Consider the following 10,591-nt stretch of genomic DNA (forward strand, 5'->3'; position numbering starts at 1 on the left):
GAGTCACATGGTGCTGGGCTAATCTGCCACCGGCACCAGGGGATCGAACCGTGATCCCCAGATTCCGGAGTCAGTCGCCCTAGCCGAGGCGATACCTCTTGTTCATGGCCCCAGACGCAGTCGCCCTAGGCGAGGCGATACCTCTTGTCCATGGCCCCCGACACCCACCGGCTCACAGAAGTGTTACAGCAGACCTACCCAGTGCTTCAGGTTCAGTCTTACCTTCGTGGATCTCAGGAATGTATCAAAGCAGCCGGGAGGGCTGGGGCGGCGACCGTAACATGGCGGGATGAGACCTCTGCAATACAGATGGGTTGATTCGGAATCCACTCCAGGGCATCAGAAACCTATGAGACAGGTGGAGTCCATGGTCAAACTGGCGAGCCGCTGAAAGCCCGGGAGGACTGGGGCAGGGTCCGAGGGTCCACCAAGGAAGAAATAAGTATATAATATTTATTTAGAATTAAAAACAAAGTATTAAGTTAAGGAACGTACGGAATTAGAAAGGGGTAGGAGGGACATCGCCCGCAAGCGGGTGTTTATACCCGCTGCTGGTAACACAGTAGCTCAGCCTACCCTCTGGCTGCAGGGATTGGCCGCCCTTCATTTTATAGTGCAATCCGAGGAGGAAATCGAAAGTACAGCCAGTTCAGTTTCGTTTCACAACTTCGTCGTCAGTCCCAGGTATTAGCACAGGTTGTGTTTCTTAATGACAAGACCAGAGAAAGTGGTACACACCTGCCAACTTGTGATATTTTTTTCCGACGAGGGGGCGTGGTCATGAAAGTGGCGGAGCTTAACTCCGAGCACTGTCAGAGACAACCCTCCTAAAACAGAAAATCAAAGCTTTTGTACCTGCCTCCATGTCCTGGAGAGGTTTCACAACCCCTAATGGAGGTTGGCTGAGCTAAACCTTCAAACATTTAGCTGGAAATCCCTGCTCTCTGCAGGGATTTCCAGCTAATTGTGTGCCCACAGTGTGATATCGGCTACTCAGCATGTGACCTTGTGAAAGGAGCAAGTATGGTGTGACACACAGTGGTGCTATGTGAGTTGATAGGTCTTCAGGGATGATCCACAGGAGCGGCGGGGCCTGGTGCCCTGACATATATAATAATCTTTATTTAGATATAAAACAAATATCTTTAAAAAGGAAATTTCCGATTTATATTGTTTACAAATATTAAAAACAATACAGACAGTCAAACACACAGCAGAAATATAAATAGTCATCTTCCTCGGTCTCATAGTTACAAATATTATTAAAACTGCTCCCCTAGTCTGTGCCCTGACATGATGGTGATAGAAGGCGATTGTGCTCTTTCTTTTGGAGGGGTGCATTATAATCACGAGTAGTGCGCACCTACACATAAATAATCCTTTGTCGTGTTAACATTTGGTTATTAGAATATAATGTAATAACATGTGAAGTGATAGAGATATTTTCGTATAGCGCAGAGAAAATAACATTGTAATCGCGTTCTACACGGTGAAGCCTTAATGTTTTGATTTTACAAGTGACTAATGAGAAATTAATTATTTGTTATATAATGCATTGGTTTAAACGTGCACAGTAATAGTGCTCAAGCATACGAGTGTTTAGTGAAGTTTCATGTTGTTTCTTAAGTTAGCTGAATTTGTAGGCTTCGTGTATTTTTCTCTAGCTCTCTAGACAAGTTTGCTAGTATAATTCATGTGTATGCAGAGTCTGTTCTTTCTCATGTTTCTGTTGCAGGTGGAGAAATTCATGTTTACTAGTTAGAATAATGCGTTACTTTTAGGGGCTAGGCTTAGGGAGGAGAAGATACATTTGAGCAAGCGGTACTGATAACGTGGGACGGTGTTCATTCTCACTGGAGAAGGCCTGGGAATCAAGGTCATCGAGCCAGAGCCTGGGAGCATCACGACCGCATGGAAAGCTACCTACGAGGAGGTGCCCAGCTGAATCGGGCGGTCGTGCAATGTAACGATGGGTGTTTCCTATGATTTTTGTGTTGGGGTTAGGGACAGAGTACAGGGAGACTTCGGCCAGGACTGCAGAGAGGAAAGAGCATCTTAGAGCGAGCTCTGTAGCCTCATGCTACTTGACCCATTCAACATGAGCGCACTTATTAGGAAGCCGTCACAGGCTGACACGCTTTCCTGAATTTGCCTGGGGAATGCTAAGTAGGGATGTCATGTTAGTGGTAGTGTAGGGACAGACTAATGCTTTTTACTTACGAACCTCCAATGAAGAGAACTATTGATGTTGGCTCAGTAATCTTTTGCGTAATGTTATTGGAATTGGTCATTTTGTGCGTGTTGCATTGTTTACATTTCGCCAGTAGGTTTGCCTTTGTATTAGTCCCCATGCATTTTGACACCCTCTTCTTGAGGTGTTTGAATGTTCAACTTTTTTTGGCTTTGTAATTAACCCACTAAACTTTGATTCAGAGTCTGTGTTCCTTTAGTAACATGGGCAACAGGAATGGCGATGTATAATTGGCAACTGACTTTTCTCCCCTTTACACTTTTAACCGCATCGATGCTGCGGCGATTTTTGCGCTGTGCGGCTGTTTGCCCTTTTCCACGATACATGACGAGCTCAGCTCGTCATCAGCACACGCCACCCGTGGGTGATGACGAGCTGAGCTCGTCATCAGCATCGAAAGGGTTAAGCAGGCACCAACGAGCCATCAACCAAGGGTTCCTAAGTCTCTAGAACGTGGAACCTAGATCCTTCAATGGCTGCACAAAAAGGCAGCAAAAAAGATAGCATTGGACTCTCACAATGAAACGATACACGCTATTCACAACTCTGTTACTTCTTATTCTGGCCGAATTCTCCATGTGTGGTGTGCCGACCGGCACAGGTTTGATTGCTCAGCCTCCCCCTCTTCTGTTTTCAGAGCTTTATTACGTTTTATTTACGCCATTCAGGTCTCGCCTATGAGCTGGACCTCGCGCCAAGTCTTCTGAAACCTATAGTGAAACCTATAGTGGGTGTACAGCTCTTTCATTAGTTGGATATATTGTCACTCTTATTTCCTTGCTTCTTATTTGATAGTTATCATTCCTCTTGTTTGTTAAGCCTCTAGCGGTTATCCTCTTTACCAGGCTGGCTTTTATCTGTCTACTGCTCACTTTAAGGGAACTATTTTTTTCTCTCTCTTTAAAGCGTTCCATACCTGCTGAGTTTTCAGTTAGGTAAAGCAGGATATTTCTTCGTTTTCAATGTGTTTAGGTTTGACATTTTAGTGCCTTATTTATGTGTGACTCTTCAAGTGACATTTTATTGTCAGTGGAACAAAGCAGTTACATCTGCCTCATGAGCTTGACGTCAGGGTCCCCGACTGACTCCGCCTCCCACACTCTCAGAGTCTGACCCCCCCCCCCCCTCCCCCCCCCCCAACTGCACTCGGGGTCACAGTTCCAGTACTTTCCGTAATGCGCTTCAACAACTGGTACGTGATTGCGTTTAACAAAAGATACAACACGCGTCTACGCATCTTTGAAATGATGGGTGTCAGAACAACCGCCACGCTCCATCCCTCACTCATGAGTGACAGCCTCGGCCCCGTTCACACACCTTCGGCATCCCTTGTAGATTAAGGTTTGCTTTAGGCTTGAAGCAAGCTTTAGCATCGTTGGCCGCGCCAAGTCCCCACCGGCCCGCGCCAAGTCCCCACCGGCCCACCCCAAGTCCCCACCGGCCCACCCCAAGTCCCATCCACAAAGTTTCACAGAAGCCTCGGTTCACACGTGCCGACCACTTTGCCGTTACTTGGGGTCGATGTATGTCCCGCCCCGCCCCTCCCGCTGACGGCCTCCCACTGCTCCCGGTCAGCCCTCTGCCTTCGGATCCAAGACGCTACTTGGGAGCACCGGAAATGGACGACTATCAAGGGGGCGCTACATTTAAAAGCTACAATTAAACTCTATGAAGCGCCTCAGCCCCTTTCACCAGTGAGCACGCACGGGGCCCCACACGCCTGCGCCCAAGATCAGCTCCAAGGCATGTCCCCTTCCTTCCCTCTATTGGCAGTCACTCGTCTTCCGTTCCCTATTTCTGGGAGCAGCTAACCTGCTGTTTGGGAATTATACCCAGAAGCCTAGCTGTTTTTACGCTCTGGGGCCAAAACTCTTAATTTCGAGCGCCGATAAAGCCACATTTTATTTTTGTAAAGCGCACAATCACCCGCAAGGGTCTCTAGGCGCCGGGGGATATCGGAAGAATAAGCAAGTTATTGCCCAGAGTCACATGGTGCTGGGCTAATCTGCCGCCGGCACCAGGGGATCGAACCGTGATCCCCAGATTCCGGAGTCAGTCGCTCTAGCCGAGGCGATACCTCTTGTTCATGGCCCCAGACGCAGTCGCCCTAGGCGAGGCGATACCTCTTGTCCATGGCCCCCGACACCCACCGGCTCACAGAAGTGTTACAGCAGACCTACCCAGTGCTTCAGGTTCAGTCTTACCTTCGTGGATCTCAGGAATGTATCAAAGCAGCCGGGAGGGCTGGGGCGGCGACCGTAACATGGCGGGATGAGACCTCTGCAATACAGATGGTTTGATTCGGAATCCGCTCCAGGGCATCAGAAACCTATGAGATAGGTGGAGTCCAAGGTCAAACTGGCGAGCCGCTGAAAGCCCGGGAGGACTGGGGCAGGGTCCGAGGGTCCACCAAGGAAGAAATAAGTATATAATATTTAGAATAAAAAACAAAGTATTAAGTTAAGGAACCTACGGAATTAGAAAGGGGTAGGAGGGACATCGCCCGCAGGCGGGTGTTTATACCCGCTGCTGGTAACACAGTAGCTCAGCCTACCCTCTGGCTGCAGGGATTGGCCGCCCTTCATTTTATAGTGCAGTCAGGGGAGGAAATCGAACGTACAGCCAGTTCAGTTTCGTTTCACAACTTCGTCGTCAGTCCCAGGTATTAGCACAGGTTGTGTTTCTTAATGACAAGACCAGAGAAAGTGGTACACACCTGCCAACTTGTGATATTTTTTTCCGACGAGGGGGCGTGGTCATGAAAGTGGCGGAGCTTAACTCCGAGCACTGTCAGAGACAACCCTCCTAAAACAGAAAATCAAAGCTTTTGTACCTGCCTCCATGTCCTGGAGAGGTTTCACAACCCCTAATGGAGGTTGGCTGAGCTAAACCTTCAAACATTTAGCTGGAAATCCCTGCTCTCTGCAGGGATTTCCAGCTAATTGTGTGCCCACAGTGTGATATCGGCTACTCAGCATGTGACCTTGTGAAAGGAGCAAGTATGGTGTGACACACAGTGGTGCTATGTGAGTTGATAGGTCTTCAGGGATGATCCACAGGAGCGGCGGGGCCTGGTGCCCTGACATATATAATAATCTTTATTTAGATATAAAACAAATATCTTTAAAAAGGAAATTTCCGATTTATATTGTTTACAAATATTAAAAACAATACAGACAGTCAAACACACAGCAGAAATATAAATAGTCATCTTCCTCGGTCTCATAGTTACAAATATTATTAAAACTGCTCCCCTAGTCTGTGCCCTGACATGATGGTGATAGAAGGCGATTGTGCTCTTTCTTTTGGAGGGGTGCATTATAATCACGAGTAGTGCGCACCTACACATAAATAATCCTTTGTCGTGTTAACATTTGGTTATTAGAATATAATGTAATAACATGTGAAGTGATAGAGATATTTTCGTATAGCGCAGAGAAAATAACATTGTAATCGCGTTCTACACGGTGAAGCCTTAATGTTTTGATTTTACAAGTGACTAATGAGAAATTAATTATTTGTTATATAATGCATTGGTTTAAACGTGCACAGTAATAGTGCTCAAGCATACGAGTGTTTAGTGAAGTTTCATGTTGTTTCTTAAGTTAGCTGAATTTGTAGGCTTCGTGTATTTTTCTCTAGCTCTCTAGACAAGTTTGCTAGTATAATTCATGTGTATGCAGAGTCTGTTCTTTCTCATGTTTCTGTTGCAGGTGGAGAAATTCATGTTTACTAGTTAGAATAATGCGTTACTTTTAGGGGCTAGGCTTAGGGAGGAGAAGATACATTTGAGCAAGCGGTACTGATAACGTGGGACAGTGTTCATTCTCACTGGAGAAGGCCTGGGAATCAAGGTCATCGAGCCAGACCCTGGGAGCATCACGACCGCATGGAAAGCTACCTACGAGGAGGTGCCCAGCTGAATGGGGCGGTCGTGCAATGTAACGATGGGTGTTTCCTATGATTTTTGTGTTGGGGTTAGGGACAGAGTACACGGAGACTTCGGCCAGGACTGCAGAGAGGAAAGAGCATCTTAGAGCGAGCTCTGTAGCCTCATGCTACTTGACCCATTCAACATGAGCGCACTTATTAGGAAGCCGTCACAGGCTGACACGCTTTCCTGAATTTGCCTGGGGAATGCTAAGTAGGGATGTCATGTTAGTGGTAGTGTAGGGACAGACTAATGCTTTTTACTTACGAACCTCCAATGAAGAGAACTATTGATGTTGGCTCAGTAATCTTTTGCGTAATGTTATTGGAATTGGTCATTTTGTGCGTGTTGCATTGTTTACATTTCGCCAGTAGGTTTGGCTTTGTATTAGTCCCCATGCATTTTGACACCCTCTTCTTGAGGTGTTTGAATGTTCAACTTTTTTTGGCTTTGTAATTAACCCACTAAACTTTGATTCAGAGTCTGTGTTCCTTTAGTAACATGGGCAACAGGAATGGCGATGTATAATTGGCAACTGACTTTTCTCCCCTTTACACTTTTAACCGCATCGATGCTGCGGCGATTTTTGCGCTGTGCGGCTGTTTGCCCTTTTCCACGATACATGACGAGCTCAGCTCGTCATCAGCACACGCCACCCGTGGGTGATGACGAGCTGAGCTCGTCATCAGCATCGAAAGGGTTAAGCAGGCACCAACGAGCCATCAACCAAGGGTTCCTAAGTCTCTAGAACGTGGAACCTAGATCCTTCAATGGCTGCACAAAAAGGCAGCAAAAAAGATAGCATTGGACTCTCACAATGAAACGACACACGCTATTCACAACTCTGTTACTTCTTATTCTGGCCGAATTCTCCATGTGTGGTGTGCCGACCGGCACAGGTTTGATTGCTCAGCCTCCCCCTCTTCTGTTTTCAGAGCTTTATTACGTTTTATTTACGCCATTCAGGTCTCGCCTATGAGCTGGACCTCGCGCCAAGTCTTCTGAAACCTATAGTGAAACCTATAGTGGGTGTACAGCTCTTTCATTAGTTGGATATATTGTCACTCTTATTTCCTTGCTTCTTATTTGATAGTTATCATTCCTCTTGTTTGTTAAGCCTCTAGCGGTTATCCTCTTTACCAGGCTGGCTTTTATCTGTCTACTGCTCACTTTAAGGGAACTATTTTCTTCTCTCTCTTTAAAGCGTTCCATACCTGCTGAGTTTTCAGTTAGGTAAAGCAGGATATTTCTTCGTTTTCAATGTGTTTAGGTTTGACATTTTAGTGCCTTATTTATGTGTGACTCTTCAAGTGACATTTTATTGTCAGTGGAACAAAGCAGTTACATCTGCCTCATGAGCTTGACGTCAGGGTCCCCGACTGACTCCGCCTCCCACACTCTCAGAGTCTGACCCCCCCCCCCCCCCCCCCCCCAACTGCACTCGGGGTCACAGTTCCAGTACTTTCCGTAATGCGCTTCAACAACTGGTACGTGATTGCGTTTAACAAAAGATACAACACGCGTCTACGCATCTTTGAAATGATGGGTGTCAGAACAACCGCCACGCTCCATCCCTCACGAGTGACAGCCTCGGCCCCGTTCACACACCTTCGGCATCCCTTGTAGATTAAGGTTTGCTTTAGGCTTGAAGCAAGCTTTAGCATCGTTGGCCGCGCCAAGTCCCCACCGGCCCACCCCAAGTCCCCACCGGCCCACCCCAAGTCCCATCCACAAAGTTTCACAGAAGCCTCGGTTCACACGTGCCGACCACTTTGCCGTTACTTGGGGTCGATGTATGTCCCGCCCCGCCCCTCCCGCTGACGGCCTCCCACTGCTCCCGGTCAGCCCTCTGCTTTCGGATCCAAGACGCTACTTGGGAGCACCGGAAATGGACGACTATCAAGGGGGCGCTACATTTAAAAGCTACAATTAAACTCTATGAAGCGCCTCAGCCCCTTTCACCAGTGAGCACGCACGGGGCCCCACACGCCTGCGCCCAAGATCAGCTCCAAGGCATGTCCCCTTCCTTCCCTCTATTGGCAGTCACTCGTCTTCCGTTCCCTATTTCTGGGAGCAGCTAACCTGCTGTTTGGGAATTATACCCAGAAGCCTAGCTGTTTTTACGCTCTGGGGCCAAAACTCTTAATTTCGAGCGCCGATAAAGCCACATTTTATTTTTGTAAAGCGCACAATCACCCGCAAGGGTCTCTAGGCGCCGGGGGATATCGGAAGAATAAGCAAGCTATTGCCCAGAGTCACATGGTGCTGGGCTAATCTGCCGCCGGCACCAGGGGATCGAACCGTGATCCCCAGATTCCGGAGTCAGTCGCTCTAGCCGAGGCGATACCTCTTGTTCATGGCCCCAGACGCAGTCGCCCTAGGCGAGGCGATACCTCTTGTCCATGGCCCCCCGACACCCACCGGTTCACAGAAGTGTTACAGCAGACCTACCCAGTGCATCAGGTTCAGTCTTACCTTCGTGTATCTCAGGAATGTATCAAAGCAGCTGGGAGGGCTGGGGCGGCGACCGTAACATGGCGGGATGAGACCTCTGCAATACAGATGGGTTGATTCGGAATCCGCTCCAGGGCATCAGAAACCTATGAGACAGGTGGAGTCCAAGGTCAAACTGGCGAGCCGCTGAAAGCCCGGGAGGATTGGGGCAGGGTCCGAGGGTCCACCAGGAAGAAATAAGTATATAATATTTAGAATTAAAAACAAAGTATTAAGTTAAGGAACCTACGGAATTAGAAAGGGGTAGGAGGAACATCGCCCGCAGGCGGGTGTTTATACCCGTTGCTGGTAACACAGTAGCTCAGCCTACCCTCTGGCTGCAGGGATTGGCCGCCCTTCATTTTATAGTGCAATCCGAGGAGGAAATCGAACGTACAGCCAGTTCAGTTTCGTTTCACAACTTCGTCGTCAGTCCCAGGTATTAGCACAGGTTGTGTTTCTTAATGACAAGACCAGAGAAAGTGGTACACACCTGCCAACTTGTGATATTTTTTTCCGACGAGGGGGCGTGGTCATGAAAGTGGCGGAGCTTAACTCCGAGCACTGTCAGAGACAACCCTCCTAAAACAGAAAATCAAAGCTTTTGTGCCTGCCTCCATGTCCTGGAGAGGTTTCACAACCCCTAATGGAGGTTGGCTGAGCTAAACCTTCAAACATTTAGCTGGAAATCCCTGCTCTCTGCAGGGATTTCCAGCTAATTGTGTGCCCACAGTGTGATATCGGCTACTCACCATGTGACCTTGTGAAAGGAGCAAGTATGGTGTGACACACAGTGGTGCTATGTGAGTTGATAGGTCTTCAGGGATGATCCACAGGAGCGGCGGGGCCTGGTGCCCTGACATATATAATAATCTTTATTTAGATATAAAACAAATATCTTTAAAAAGGAAATTTCCGATTTATATTGTTTACAAATATTAAAAACAATACAGACAGTCAAACACACAGCAGAAATATAAATAGTCATCTTCCTCGGTCTCATAGTTACAAATATTATTAAAACTGCTCCCCTAGTCTGTGCCCTGACATGATGGTGATAGAAGGCGATTGTGCTCTTTCTTTTGGAGGGGTGCATTATAATCACGAGTAGTGCGCACCTACACATAAATAATCCTTTGTCGTGTTAACATTTGGTTATTAGAATATAATGTAATAACATGTGAAGTGATAGAGATATTTTCGTATAGTGCAGAGAAAATAACATTGTAATCGCGTTCTACATGGTGAAGCCTTAATGTTTTGATTTTACAAGTGACTAATGAGAAATTAATTATTTATTATATAATGCATTGGTTTAAACGTGCACAGTAATAGTGCTCATGCATACGAGTGTTTAGTGAAGTTTCATGTTGTTTCTTAAATTAGCCGAATTTGTAGGCTTCGTGTATTTTTCTCTAGCTCTCTAGACAAGTTTGCTAGTATAATTCATGTGTATGCAGAGTCTGCTCTTTCTCATGTTTCTGTTGCAGGTGGAGAAATTCATGTTTACTAGTTAGAATAATGCGTTACTTTTAGGGGCTAGGCTTAGGGAGGAGAAGATACATTTGAGCAAGCGGTACTGATAACGTGGGACGGTGTTCATTCTCACTGGAGAAGGCCTAGGAATCAAGGTCATCGAGCCAGAGCCTGGGAGCATCACGACCGCATGGAAAGCTACCTACGAGGAGGTGCCCAGCTGAATGGGGCGGTCGTGCAATGTAACGATGGGTGTTTCCTATGATTTTTGTGTTGGTGTTAGGGACAGAGTACAGGGAGACTTCGGCCAGGACTGCAGAGAGGAAAGAGCATCTTAGAGCGAGCTCTGTAGCCTCATGCTACTTGACCCATTCAACATGAGCGCACTTATTAGGAAGCCGTCACAGGCTGACACGCTTTCCTGAATTTGCCTGGGGAAT

General features: G+C 47.1%; 1 protein-coding gene across 1 annotated transcript in view; it reads right to left on the minus strand.

Moving 5' to 3' along the window:
* LOC147701799 (sacsin-like) overlaps positions 1-351 on the minus strand; it is a 305,895-nt gene extending 305,544 nt beyond the window's left edge. Inside the window, 1 exon segment of the mRNA XM_086930425.1 lies at positions 223-351. The gene's annotated coding sequence lies outside the window, so the exon portion shown is untranslated.
* Positions 352-10,591: the final 10,240 nt, after the last annotated feature.

This window comes from Lissotriton vulgaris, chromosome 7, assembly GCF_964263255.1.
Source record: "Lissotriton vulgaris chromosome 7, aLisVul1.2, whole genome shotgun sequence".
Taxonomy (NCBI): Eukaryota; Metazoa; Chordata; class Amphibia; order Caudata; family Salamandridae; genus Lissotriton; species Lissotriton vulgaris.